The following is an 11,613-nucleotide window of genomic DNA, read 5'->3' as shown; positions in this document are numbered from 1 at the left end:
CAGTTTATGTGTGTCAGATGTTTATTTGGTTAAAGTGTACATTGTTCAAAATCAACCTGTACATGAAAAACTGTACAGGAGTGTGCTCATACTGCCAACAATATGAAACTGAAAAAGGTTGGTTATTTAAATATATATTTTATATCAAAATGTTAAGTTTGTATATGTATGTATGTCTGTGTATGATTGCATTATCTGTTATTATTATTATTATTATTATTATTATTATTATTATTATTATTATTATTATTATTATTATTGTTGTTGTTGTTGTTGGTGGTGGTGGTGGTGGTGGTGGTGGTGGTGGTGTTGATAAATATTAAAATAACTAGAAAGTCCTAATATATAATTAAATGATCTTGGTTATTATATAACATTGTATACCTTAACCTGGCTACCACCGGTCTACACACAATTTTTCGTTGATTCTAAACACTTCAGACACGCTTCAAGTTGAGACTTAAAACTGAACCTATATTCAGAGAGCAAAACAGACGTTTTCAGTTAAACTGATTTGAATTCTCGGTTTTATTGGCTACATGCGATGCTTGACTGCAGTCCCAAAGGGGCAAATACTTCGGTTGCATAATTTTTGGATTTTGCTCAACCTATATACCACGTCAGGATAAATCACTGCAGGAATTATTTCAGAGCATTTAAAGTAACAGGGAATGTAGTACACTGTAAAAAAATTAAACTGTGGTTTCTCTATTGCCTATATATTACATATTAACAATTACTTCAGTGTCAAGTATATGAGACAAATTGTTATAGCAACCACCATTCACTTAACTATTATGTATACTACTATTAAGGAGTGTTCGATGACTAAAAATGTTTGATATTAAAAAAATAGCATAAAAGGTTTTACTGTAACATGCTATCCTGCTATTTTGACAACAAATAATACGACGAATAGCCCTTTGCAACTAACTGCACTTGCAGTTGTGCTGTTGAAAATTACACAGCACATAACAGAGCAGTGTGCCATTCCAGACAATGTGTTGCGCTTAATGCAAATATGCGGGGTTTCAAGGACTGATTGAATTTATTACAGTAGCTGCGTGCGTTTTATGAAACTTTCCATGCCGTACGTGTTCTAATTCAAAACATGCGAAAGAACAGCGAGAGCAGCAACCTCTCCCGCCAGAACATAACTCCGACTTCTCGAATGTTCTTTTGTTTATTCTGTTTCTTTAATATACTAAAGTGGGATTACAATTATCGAAGTTCGGACAGGCAGCAGTGCTTGTAGTAATTGCACAGGAGTAAAAGGTAAGCTTCTTTTTGTGTAGTGTTTTTTTTTGTTGTTGTTGTTATTTAATTATAAAACATATCTGTTAAATTGTTTGTCGGGATTAACGCTTTAATAACATTAATATTTTAGCCATTGATCTTTCTAAAGTGCATTCTATAATTGAGCTAGTTGCTTCCCAGTTGAATGTTGCATATGGGATTGACAGAAGTATTTAATAACCAGCCAGCGGGCAAAAACCACTCAGGTGGCCAACCACGCACTGCACTATAATTCAATTCAAACTCAGGTTCAAAATACACACACTGTTCAGCTCACGCCGGTGACTTTTTTAAACTTACAGTACAATTAAAGTGTTTTAAGGAAGCTGACTTGTGCTTGTAAGAATGTGTCTTACTATTGTCAAAGGCCAAATAACAGAGTCAATATTTTCGTCCAAAAAAAACCCCAAATGTTGTATTTTGTTCTGTCGCAAACAAAGTCTATGACAACAGCAAGTCACCTAGTTAGAAAGATGAAGGAGATGACCTGTCACGCGACTGAACATGTGTTGACTTTTTGGGAGAGCGTATTTCAGAGATCATTTTAGTGCACACTATATCAAGCACAGATTTCCTGGTATAAAATAACTTTTCATGTGTTATCATTTAAAATAGAACAGACGTGAAAGAAAGAAAGAAAGAAAGAAAGAAAGAAAGAAAGAAAGAAAGAAAGTTACATTTTCTTTTGGACAATCATTCTTTATGCAGCAACAGTCATTCCTTAGCACGGGGTATGAAGGTAACAGAATATATACAATCAATGTTATTTTACTCGCAAATCACATTGAGATTAAAACCTCTTTTTCAGCAGCAGTACAGTAAAACATATTACAATACAAACATTCAAATACAAAAATAAAATATTTTTAAAACACAGACAAGTCATACTCAATACAATAAACAAACAGTGACAATCAATTAGTGACGGGTGTAATCAAGTACTTAAAACAACTTTCAATGAAGATAATCATGCAGCTTACTTTTGAATTGTAACAAAGTTATTTGGGACTGCAAATTGGACTACAATTCATTCCAAGACCATGGAGCAAAATAAGCAAATGATCTTTTAGCAACCTCAGTAAGCACTTTAGGAACCATAAAATACAAACATAAGTGTGATCTAAGACTGTAGTTACTACAAGCGACTGTAAAGTATTCATTTATGTACATATTTTGCTGTGCTGTTTTCAACAGTTAATCAAACACAACAAATAATATACACCCAGATTTTATAAAAAAAAGTTTTCGTTTTGAGAAGGGGTTTATTTGAAATGGCTAGAAAATGTGCTGTTGTCAGAGCTGTCATATCTACACTTAATGAGGTTCTATCCACAGGTATGGTACCATTTAACCCTACATCAGAGGTTCTATATAGAACCACTGAGGTTCTTTTAAAAGAACCCACTACCAGAGGATCTATATAGAACTACTGAGATTCTTTTTAAAGAACCCACTACCAGAGGATCTACATAGAACCACTGAGGTTCTATTTAAAGAACCCACTACCAGAGGATCTACATAGAACCACTGAGGTTCTATTTAAAGAACCCACTACCAGAGGATCTACATAGAACCACTGAGGTTCTTTTTAAAGATCCCACTGTCAGGGGGTCTACAATATATACAGTCTAAAGACGAACATGTATAGATAATTCGTATGTGTGGAAGGGCAAGTCCCCGGGAGGTAGCCAGTAAGTTTAATGATGCACATCCTGACCGAGAACCAGTATCGCATACCAGGGTCGGCAGACTGCTGCAAAAGCTTAAGGACACAGGAAGCGAAATGACAAGCCACGTAGCGGAACACCAAAGACTGCAGCTGATGAAGATAGAAGTGTTGCAGTGCTGACAAAGTTGTTTCGAGTCCATGTTGGTCTCTATAATAATTATCATAATAGTGAGCATCAACCTTTATCAGCAGCAATGCCATGTTTTTGAAACATTGTTTATTACTTTGCTAACAATAAAATCAATTTAATTAGTTCATTTAATTAAAAATAACATTTAATTAATAATAGTTCCATAAAAATAAGTATTATCAAGTGGAAGTTATATTTTGTTTAAAACTGTAGATCAACCTAGTGAGCTTGCTCATGCAAAACTGAAAACTGCAGTTATGTGACTGTGTACCTTCAACACAGGCAGTGGCACGTTGTTGGAGATACTCAACTTCAGAAAGTATTTCTCCATGAAACTCAGACTGTTTTAGTTCTTTGGGATATTCAATACCTAAGCAAAAGTAAAGCAAAAAAAAAACAACAAAAAAAACACATTCAACTGCCAGAGTGATATCCATTCCTGGATAATCGCTGATCATCTTTTACTTATTTCTTAGCAGAAGCCCTTATCCAGGGCGACTTACAGTTGTTACAAAATATCACAATACAAAGTATCACATTACAAAATATAACATTACAAAACATCACATAACAGATAAGAGCAGTTATAAAGTACAATAAGATCAGTAGATAGTAAGATCACCCAAAGAATACATTAATAATAATAAAAAAATAATAATAAATAATTATATTTAAAGAGCAAATTCAACTAAGAGCAGTAAACTTATAGTAAAAATATTTGCTTATAAGAGTAAATTCCTTTAAGAGCACGTAGTGAGTAGGGTAAATGGATCGTCATGCCATCTGTGAAGATGGAAGTGTCATCAGTAGCCAATGGATTAGAACTTCCCCTGAAAGCAATTGTAGGAGTAGGTGATATCGGATCCTAGATAAAAACAATAAAAAAATCCCTATTTTTAAATCAAGAACTTCATGTTTGCAGTGTAACATTTTTCAAGTGTTTTAATGGAAATGGTATCCTATATAACCACTGGGCTGTGCGCATATAATTTATAAACAGACTGACAAACCAGATAAAGTACACTGAAAATATACTGAATCAATGCAAATTTCTTGTGAGCATATTTTGTAAGCATGTCCCAGAACAGGCTGCAGTATCAGTATGAGTACAATTTCATGGAGGGCCACTAGAGAGCTCAAAATGGGATCTACCATTTTTGATAGTCCATTAATTGTGTTGAATTCCATATTTTGTCCAAAACATAGCTCAGTTTCAAATAGCAACTGAAAATAAACTTTTAAATTAATTAACATTGTAGATCCATGAAACGTCTTTCAAAGAAACTGTACTTGTACTTCAAATTTTGGAGTAATATTACCTTGTCAGCAAGGTTCAAGAGGCAACGCATAATGGAAATCGTAATACTGCTTTTTCTAATTTACATAGAGGCTGATTTTCAAAGCTTTTTGCTCTAGTTCACTATGTGCTCCATATTTTCTGCAAGTAAATAACTACTCAAAATAATGAACTAGTAAGAAACAACTTAGATACATGTAGGATCAGTTAATCTCATCAACTTTGATGTTTTCAATTTAGTTCTGTGGCACATAACTTGTTCTGCCATCAGTAAAAAATAGAGGAAATTTTGCACTGGAGCAAAAAGCTTGGAAAATTGCCCCTTAAGTGTTTAATAAACTATGTACATACCCACTGAGGATCTGTAATAAATGGTAGCAACTCAGTTATGTCTTGTGTTGCTTTGTTGCCATCATCGTGTCCCTAGTGTGCACTGTTCGCTGTCTTGTATGGCTGCTATGTTTGGCCTAATCTTTTCAGACTCTTTTCAGTACTGCCTCTGTGTTTGAACACTGTGGTCATCTTCAACAGCCAGCATGAAACACTGAAGCAAGAAAATTAAATAAATAAATAAATAAATAAATACATAAATAAAACAGTCCATAATTCCAAAACCACTCAATTATAAATGATCTATAACTATTATGATTATAATGCAAAAAACACCGTTTATAATATAATTAAAAGGCTTCAGCAGCCTGAAGTTTAAAATGGCTGTCATGAGTGGGAAGATGGTTGTAACACGCTCTCTTTAACGTTAACACGATTTATTTCGGTCCTACGCATTTCAATAAATGTTATTATATGTTAAAATGAATGTGAATTGTACTTACCTTTTCACAAACAGTCTCCTCAAGCAGCAACGTCCTCTTCACGGTACGTCTGCTTCAATGCGCGGGACAACGCATATTTGTGGGAAGATGGAGATAGCTCCAAACTCCACACAGGCAACCAGTCGAATGGAATGATGTTCTGTTCTTTGATCTTCCGCGTATCGTATCTCTGATTGGTTGATTGAGTGTTGTCAATCACAGGTAGTGAGCGCTGACACAACAGGTATTTTACTATGAATAGCAACGCTCCTAAATAATAATAATAATAATAATAATAATAATAATAATAATAATCATCATCATCATCATCATAATCTCAACGTGGATGACTGTTAACGTGCAGCGCTACATCAGCACGACCCACAGACCGAAAGATGCTGAGCTAACAAACAGAAGGCGGCCTATTACCGATTTCTTAAATGCTCTGTGCTTTTCTAAACCCAGTCTATCAGTTGCCCCATAAAATGATTTCTGATTATAAAGCGTCCTGCTCTAAAATATTATACGATAAAAAGCAGTCCCTTTCAAACCATTAAGAACCCTAAAGAACCCCTTTAAACACAATTTTTTGAATAAGAACCCTGGCTACCGCAATAGTTTAATAACCTCAAAGTTCTATTTAGAACCCTCAAGCACCCTTTCTTTGGAGTGTGGGTTAACCCTGAGAGAAACGATGCACATATCAAAGCTGTTCTTACTGTCACTCTTCAAAGCATTGGAAATTATGAAACTGAACGTCCATCCTCATATCATTCAAATCGAGCTCGGGATCAGCCAAATAAAACAGCAAGCGACTCAGACACCCGTGTTTATCTGTTATTGCTTTTGTCTTTCTTCCGTTTAACCAGACCAATACTTTTTATTTAATCAAGTATTCAGCCAATTTCTTCAAAAGATGCAGAAGACTGGGATTTAGCTACTGAAAGCCCTGAAAGTTTAATGGTGCAGAATGACTCTTTTGCACGTGTGAGGGTATTACTGTAGAGAAAGGGGAGACTTTCCTAACCGAGAGTTAATTGCTGAGACGCCGTGGAACAAAGGGATACCTGGAGTGGAGAATCCACAGTAAGCTGCATGTCCACATCTTGCTCTTTGAAATAAGATACACTGCTTCCAAAATAGCAGTTTGATCTGATTACTTGCACAGCTGAGCATTAATAACAATAGTTAATCAGCATTTCGCATGCACCTGATTCTGTAATGCGGTTGTGTATGAGTATGTTATAGGCTAAAGGAAACAAAAAAAAAAAAGAAATATAAATATTGTCGAGTTATCCAATTATGTGGGTCACTGTAAATTGCATTTTATACAAATAGGCTTATTATAACGAATGCAAACACCATGATTTATGATCAATGGTTTTCTAAATATTTTCTCCTCCAGATGTTAGTAAATGCGTTGGGCATAGTCGTTTTTAACAAGCGTCGTCTGAAGCAGCGCCAGGTCCCGACTCCCGCGGATATCTCGCCGTTATTATTTCTTTTCCTCAATTGGATTTATTATAATATTGTTAATCTTTATTTCATCGCATTGTTAGTGTTGTTAGATTTCATTAACTTTTTACACGATGTGTGTATTTCATTGTCTATAACCAGCCAGTTGGGTTTAGTGGTTTATATTATTTAATGGGTTTAAAAATAATAAGAACAAATGGGTTGTATTCAAAACAAACAAAAAAATAAACACTGAAGCAATGTCTTTGCTTGCCTAGTCAGCTTTTTCTTTAGCGAACACTATCCAAATGCTAAAACAGATTGAAAACTAATTTTATTTTAGACTATACTTTAGACTTACAAAAACCACAAGTGTTACCAAAATACATTTTTAAAAGTACAGGAAAAGTTACACGATAAACGTTAAGATGTGTTTACAGATAAGTTTTACATTTCATTTGGAAACATTTGGTTTAGTGTGAAATCTGAAATGCTAAAAAAAAAAAAACCATGTATTTGTTTTTGTGAATTTCTGCCTCTAAAGAACCCGCTGGTCTCCTGGCTCTATTAGCCCAAAAGGCTGGTCATCCCTGATTTATTATGTTAACATTAACGGTGTGTTTTTGATAAACGCATGCGCAGTTTGTGTAATTTATTTTGATATACCAATGTGTTTTTCCTTTTAAAAACATTTCGTGTTCTTCTTTTGTGTAAACGGAGTGTTGCAACCTGCCCCAATTACCACTGCTGGCGGGCGCTTTTTATGTAGTTTTCTTCATGTTTCCATGAGCTCAGTGTTGTAAATGCGTCTGCACTGCAACACTGTAAAACAAAACACTTGAATTATGGGACCTGCATTTTTTTTGTACTGGTAACTATATTTTTGTATGTAAATATACTGACATTCTTATCAGACCCCCCCCCCCCCCCCCCCCCTCCCCCCTCCCCCCCTCCTCTCTCTCTCTCTCTCTCTCTCTCTCGCTCTCTCTCTCTCTCTCTCTCTCTCTCTCTCTCTCTCTATGTATACATATATATATATATAGACTATTACAAGTTAATACGCCTTTTTTTACAATTTAACAGAAATATCCTGTCCTACCATCGATTTTGTCTCAGCTTTTTTTGTTTTGTTTTGTTTTGAAGCAAGTGCAATGCAATGCAGATATTCCGAGAGGAACATATTATTATTATTATTATTATTATTATTATTATTATTATTATTATTATTATTATTATTATTATTATTATTATTTAGCAGACGCCTTTATCCAAGGCGACTTACAGAGACTAGGGTGTGTGAACTATGCATCAGCTGCAGAGTCACTTACAACAACGTGTCACCCGAAAGACGGAGCACAAGGAGGTTAAGTGATTTGCTCAGGGTCACACAATGAGTCAGCCGGGATCTGAACCGGGGACCTCCAGGTTACAAGCTCTTTTCTTCCATCGGACCACACAGGCTCCTTATATAGATAATTATACCGGTCAAAAAAAAAATACCAGGTAGGAGGAGCTGTTTAGTGATTGTTCTGAGTATTTTAGTTATTCATTCATTTATTTTTTTGCTAGTTGTATTATTATTATTATTATTATTATTATTATTATTATTATTATTATTATTATTATTATTATTATTATTATTATTATTTGTAATAGTGGTAGTAACGTGGTAGTAACCTAGCAGTAGTAGCAGTAGTATGTAGATGTTGTAGTATGTATGTATGTATGTATGTGTGTGTGTGTGTGTGTGTGTGTGTGTGTGTGTTTGTGTGTGTGTGTGTGTATTTTAATTTCGTAAGAATATAATTAAATTAGTTTAAAAGAAGAAAAATATGTATTTACTTTAGGCACATGAAATGGTAATCTGGTTTACCGGAATTTAATTGATTGAAAGCATTTGAAAATTAACCTGAACAGTTTGCGTTCGATGTGTAAAGTTTAACTTGAATGGAACAAAGATTAAACACAATTCGAATTTGTTTTAAATGTAACACACACTGTATTACAATGGCGTGTAGTTAACCGTATGGTCGATGAACAAGTAGCCTATTGTACTCTCGTTCTTATTATTTGCATCTAATTAACGACATCACTAATTAACGACGTCTTGTAATATATTGCCGGTCGAAAAGGTGTCAATAATTCTTGCGCTCATTCTTTTTAAAAATGTATCCTTCTTAGAAGCTAGTATTATTGTCGTTATACATAGTGTAGGACTACGGACTATACAAATGCATAAGTTGTTATTTCCTGCAAGTAATTTTACAGATGTAACCATGCATGTAATCTTGTTTTCTACGGATAACATGCCCAGAGGCTTCTCGTTTTCTTATTCTCTATTATTAAAAACATCGCGGTTTAAAACATAAGGAGAAATATGTGTGTGAAACTGACCACTTGCTAAGGGATTTAAAAAAACAAAAAAACAGCGGATTCAAAAGAGAAACTGAACATGACGCCAGAGTAAACATTTAAAAAAAGGTTTGGAAGTGTTGTGCTGATCCAAGTGTATTGGGAATATTGAAGCGAGTGGAACAAACTGCACAGCGCTGCGTGACAGCATTTGACAAAGAACGCGGCCAAACCAGAGGGCTCTTACTGCAAACAACAACTGTTTCGTTCTAATTATGAAGTAAAAGAGAAAAAATAAGAAACTGAAATATATTTATCGACAACAAAATAAAACACTGAACAAAGTTACATTTGTCGATAAATTAAAAGCAAACCTCTCGGCCAAATAGAAAGGTAATAAGAAGAGGCTATAACGTATATTGAAAAAAAGAAAACGGGGATCAATGCGCTAACACATCCACTACTGCATTTCCAGTAATTTTTTTATATAGCATGATAGTATAGGCCTCGTGTTATAACGCCTTTACGCAGTGTGCACTTCAATTTTCATTTTGGTAACACTGTGTGTGTGTGAGTGCGCGCGCGCGCGCGTGCGTGCGTTTGTGAGTGTGTACACACTACAAAATAAACTAGGAATACATTAACATTCTTGGTTTGTTACATTTATTTTAAAAAATACTGTTGCAATAGTTTGTTTGATAACGGAATACACAGTTATGTGTAAGAGGAGAGGTTTCATGTTTCTGAGCTGTTTTGTTCTATAGACTTTCTACAAAAAAGAGGACAGTGTCATCACTGATATTAACGCAATTATTATTGTTATTATTATTATTATTTATTTCTTAGCAGACGCCCTTATCCAGGGCGACTTACAATCGTAAGCAAATACATTTCAAGTGTTACAATACAAGTAATACAATAAGAGCAAGAAATACAATAACTTTTGTTCAAGCAAAGTACAAGTGTGACAAACCAAATGTTTAAGAACTAAATACAAATCCTGTGGAACAACTTATATACACATTTGAGTGTTTCCAAATGAACACTAGGCTACAGTATATTGATGGGGTATAAAAGTGTGTTTATAGGTGTATTTCTTAAACACTTGATTTACAGCGTTGGTATTGTGAAAGATGAATTACTAAGCGGTTTAGTGTAGCCAAAATATTAGTATTTTATGTAATTTGGTGATTGCACAGTCAGACCTAGATGTGTTTACAATGTGTTATAATCAACTTTTTATTACCAACCAATTATCCATTTTCAAATACAAATCTCGTATCCTTGTTCAAATTTCACATAGTTTCCAAACGTTACATTTAAAATATGAGAAATAGAATATTGAGGTGTATGATCTACTGTTAACCTGTCCAGTTCTCTTTTGTAATTTTTACACTGTGATAACGTTTGTTGGGTGGTTAAAATACAAAAAGCACATTTAAACTAACCACCGAAAAACAAGACACACATAACAAGATACACGTATACAAAGGTAGCATGTATGTTGTGTGTGTGTGTGTGTTTGAAATCGGCACAACCTTTCAAATGGGCCACATACTGAAATACTTGCGCATGGGTTTGGAACAAAAATCTGTATAACCTTAACATGCAACATAACTTGTTTATATACTACCTGTTTATTAAAGGTGAAACAGGAACGTTGGCTCTAACTTCCTGGAATCAGCTTCCATATTACAGGGTGTTTATGTGCATTTATTTTTTCTCCTTCCAGAGATTAATAGAAAACTTTCTTAGCACCACAAGCAATGGTTTTCAGTTATTTGTAGTTGATTTCCATTTTCTCGGTGATGTTGTATGTCAACCTTGTAAAACTATAGGCTACTGAGTAAACCACGAGGCAGCGTACTTCATTAGGGAATTATTATTATTATTATTATTATTATTATTATTATTATTATTATTATTATTATTATTATTATTATTACTACTACTACGAATAATAATAATAATAATAATAATAATAATAATAATAATAATAATAATAATAATAATAATGTTTTCTCTTTGTCCTGAAGAGGCGACAACACACTGGGGAAATAACCCCCTTTTTGAAAGGGTTTTAGCCTATTTCAAGGACCATATTCACAATTCATCAGTTCAGTAACAATCAGTGTTTTTTTTTTTCTAAACTAAACAAACAGAAACAAGATGCATACAAAGCCCTACATACATTATGCCAAATAAAAGGTTTTAGAAGCACCATTAAAATAGTTTTTGAACAAATAACAATACATGCAATATTCAATATCTGATAAGCCTCAATAGTTATCGTAATGTTTTTTGTTTTTTTTTTAAGAATATGTTATTAGTTAATGGTCATGTTATATGTGTCCTTCCTTAAGTTTTGCAATATTGTCTTGTCTATTTAAACCTATAAAGATCTTTGTAGTTTCCATGATGCTTAATTTACAAGAGTACTCCCCAAAGGGTTAAATGAGAACCACCTTACCTTTAAGACTAACGAGTGATCAGACTCTTGCTCCTCTTAAAGGGGCGGTGCTGGGAAATATCTGCTCTTGGC

Source organism: Acipenser ruthenus, chromosome 7 (genome assembly GCF_902713425.1).
Source record: "Acipenser ruthenus chromosome 7, fAciRut3.2 maternal haplotype, whole genome shotgun sequence".
Classification (NCBI taxonomy): Eukaryota; Metazoa; Chordata; class Actinopteri; order Acipenseriformes; family Acipenseridae; genus Acipenser; species Acipenser ruthenus.
This window is presented reverse-complemented; position numbering follows the sequence as displayed.